The sequence below is a fragment of the Procambarus clarkii genome, chromosome 40, assembly GCF_040958095.1.
Source record: "Procambarus clarkii isolate CNS0578487 chromosome 40, FALCON_Pclarkii_2.0, whole genome shotgun sequence".
Classification (NCBI taxonomy): Eukaryota; Metazoa; Arthropoda; class Malacostraca; order Decapoda; family Cambaridae; genus Procambarus; species Procambarus clarkii.
The window spans coordinates 36674417-36678352 of NC_091189.1; the positions used below are offsets into that span (position 1 = coordinate 36674417).

At 37.9% G+C, this 3936-nt stretch overlaps 1 long non-coding RNA gene across 1 annotated transcript; it reads left to right on the top strand.

The window, feature by feature from the left end:
- Window positions 1–2553: 2553 nt before the first annotated feature.
- Window positions 2554–3734, top strand: LOC138372923 (uncharacterized). Its single transcript, XR_011230978.1, has 3 exons — window positions 2554–3004; window positions 3147–3275; window positions 3656–3734. It is a non-coding gene; the product is annotated as an uncharacterized lncRNA (long non-coding RNA).
- The last annotated feature ends 202 nt before the right edge of the window (window positions 3735–3936 follow it).

Genomic DNA, 3936 nt, shown 5'->3' on the forward strand with positions numbered 1-3936 from the left:
AGATTAGGTATACACAGCAATGTGCTGCTACCCTATTCTATCTGGAATATTACACAGTGTAGATAAAAAACTAGCTATAAGTTTATCTAATACTCCCATCTCACAGGATGGTTAGACATACTGTACATGGAATCAATTTAGAAAATACCAGCCTCAATACAAAAAACAAATCAACTCTGACTAAACACATCTAAGCAATTTTCACAAGAGGTAAGCACTGAATCATGGAAACATTATATTATAATTACTCTTACCAGTTTCTACAAAACTCCTCTCAAACAATGTATTTTTAAACATGTTTAGGTATACACAGCAATGTGCTGCTTCCCTATTCTGTATAAAGGACCACACTGTGTAGATCAAAAACCAGCTACAAGCTCACCCAACATCCTCACCTCACAGGATGGCCAGTCATACATGGAATTAGGAGAGAACAAAATAGTTAATGCTGATCTATTAGCCTCCACTGGCAAAATCTGGGTGCAGCACAAGAATATCTTCCAATATTCCTGAGTGTATGAAGTAATTACAGAGCTCAAAGTACCTCATACCATTTGGTATGAAGTCACTGATAACAGGACAATCACAGATATAGTGTTGGAGAGTATGTTCTCTCAAGTAGGACTGAAAACAGATGTTTTTTTTTCCACCAAGAGGGCTATAAACCCATGGAACCGCCTACCCGCTGAAGCCGTAAATGCCAAATTCCAGCTAAAAAATAACATTAATTCAATTGGCGGGCCCTTTAACAAGCCGCCGGCTTTCTGTCCTCTTCGAGGTCACTAGATAGTTAGTGGCCATTGGGTAAATTCAGTAAATATATACAATAATTGTCAGCGCATCTTCCGAGCAACAAGGACAGCTACACAGTATCTCTTAGAATTACGTAGGTAAACAACAAATGTAACATATTTGTTTACTACAATGTCGGTGCTGGCTGTAGAAGTTGAAAAAACATTGTTTTACTTCGAAATATACTAATTTTATAAGAAAATTCGACGTAAATAGGAGGCAGTAGAGCTCCGATAAGCCAGCGCTAAATCTTCAATATGAAGAATGTTGCTGCTCTCTGATTGGCCAAACGAAACACAGTAGTGACCTCTATCGGCACTCAGGTGAACCAACAATTTTCTTCCTAAGTATACCTTATTGAATCGCACCTAAGCATCTTCTTAGGGCGCACTTAGGAACCTTCGTAGCAAACCCACTTACGAAGAAATACACAGAGCTTCCTGAATCTAGGTCCAGGTAGGGAACCACCCGGCCGCGTCTACAGCTCTAGGAGAGAGGCGCTGCATCAAACGAGTAGAAACCAACACTCAGAGAACCTCTTATTCCTTATTCCATCTTCAGTTCTCATTTAAGTTCGTTTAACCTCTCATTATTAGTAGACAGGTCAATATATCGTCTCTCTTATAAGAAACTTAACAGAGGTAAGAGGAAAATTGTTTAAATAAATGGACATTTAATAACCCCTAGAAATACACAAAAAATTATACATTAGGTGAAGTCCTAATGTGTAATTTTTGCGACGTTCCACTGCAGCCTCATCTCCATAAATAACGAGGGTAGAAATAGCATAAGCTACTCCATCCTTTTGAGATATATTTTATTATCTCAATAAAATTACTTGAACTTGAATCTCCGTAAAAAAAACCAGGATAGCCTCCTGCTCTATATAAATGAGTATTTGTTCGTTACAATCACTTACCAATATAAGCGAATATGTGAATCTGTGTACTGTGTTATATTCAACTGGCACATTATAAGAAACATCCAGGGGTCGCTCCTGTGGGACGCCTCACTGCTGACACAATCATATCAGCAGAATTTACTTGTGATAATATATCTTGCAAGTTTACAGTATAATATGTCCTTGGCACAATAAGGGGATGATAAACATACCAAAGCAAACAGCCACTGTTTTCCCAAACACTGTCCACCCCTTGACGTGTTATGGTGACAAATTATTCCTCTGAGCACTAGGTTATCTTCCCTACTATCCTGTTTAATCTGGCTGGATGTAGGTTTGGTAATCACAAATAATGCTTATGACAGAGAAAAAATAGAATCTCTCACCTCCATCCACAGTGTCAGTCACACAAATTCAAATCCAGCCAAAAACAACTAAATAAAAAAGTCTACGTTGGATCTTTCCACTAATGGGGTAGAGCTCCCCCACTCCTGATGGCCAAGTATATAACATATGCTTTGGCCGAAACACTGAGCGTATTAGGGGGCGTTATCATTGTTTGGCCGAAAAAATTCGGCCAAACACGAAAAATTTATAAAAATACTACAACGTTCTGGCAACACCGTGGTGCAAACCGTTTAATGTTATGATAATAAATAACGTAATTAGAGCAAATTTTCCAGCCGCAATTGCCCGAAATCTGGTCCTCGCGGCTCGGGTGCGCCGTAGGGTGATGCGTCATACGTTGTAAGCGTCTAGTATTTCGCAATAGAGTAGAGAATATCTTGTTATGCATATACAAATTATAAACACACTCGCTGGCAACTGTCTTCTGTGAGAGGGAGGGGCTATAATCCGATTTACTGGCTTAGTCACCCTCTCAGTGTCTGTGCCGGCGGTCGCATGCCTGACGCGCTCGCACAGATCGTATTTTCTTGCATATACTGCACAATGGATATAGTATCGGACAAGAAGAAAGCTCTAAAGGCAAGAGCTCTACGCGTTAGCCAAGTAAAGAAGGAGCGTAAAGCCACACTGAGGCAAAACAAGAGTTCCCTTGAGTGAAGAGAGAGGGCAGCCTCCCGCCCTTACAACACACTACCTCGCCTCACACCCAGGCACCCACACCTCCTGTGGCACCTGCCACACCTCTGTGGCACCTGCCACACCTCCTGCTGCACATGCCACACCACCTGCGGCACCTGCCACACCACCTGCGGCACCTGCCACTCAAGATCTTAGACCTGCAACTCAAGACGTTCTCCCTCTTGATGTTGCAAGATGTTGCATATTTCAGACCAATTATATTAGGTTAGTATGTATTATGTTTTATATCTTGATACTATATCATAAATAATTGTAAATATAAAGCTGCTGTCTTTTTTTTTATTTTTTTTTATTTTTTTTTTTTATTTTTTTTTTTTAATAATTTTTTTTTTTTTTTTTTTATCAGGCAATCTTCATGGAACTTACACACCTTACTGAAGGAATGCCAATCTACAAGGGTGGTAATTTTGATTGAAATTGGTAGTTCATCAACCTCAGCCAAAGGTGGCTGAACTTTGACCTTCATTTTTTACAGGTAACTAATTTGCAACTATATGGTTGAATAACTTTTTTATTTATTATTCAATTTACATGGAACTTGCACATTATATGTAGAGTCTGTGCCTCTAAAAACTCAAGTTATATATTTCCCCTAAGATCATTTATTGATTTTATATATATTTATAAACATCATTTTGTTGCATAATTTTTTGGGTGAACTTTGAAAATTTGTATTATTGCACTAAATAGGTTTGGGATAATAATGCCACTAGACAACCTTTATTATATAGTATTGTGATAGCTGAGTATCATAGAAATAATATCAGTTGATATTTGTATTTGTTATATCAACTTTAAAACATGTAAAAAAATGGTTAAAAAAAGTTTTTTTTTTTTTTCTCCCTCTCTATTTAGGCTGCGATGCTGAAACTTGGACCACTTGCAGCCCTCTTCAGGTGTAACACGTCAATAAATTTTCATTGCACTAGAACAACTTTTATGAACCCTAACTAACGCCCCCTTAGTGGCTTTAGGCATAGTATGTACTAGCTCTATTTAGAAATCCAACATACTGTTTGAGACCCATTTTGCATGTGTGTGTACTTTTATTTGAATAAACATTATTATTATTATTGTTATTATTATTATTGTTATTATTATTATTATTATATCTTCTTGCCCCTTGTCTAGCTTGT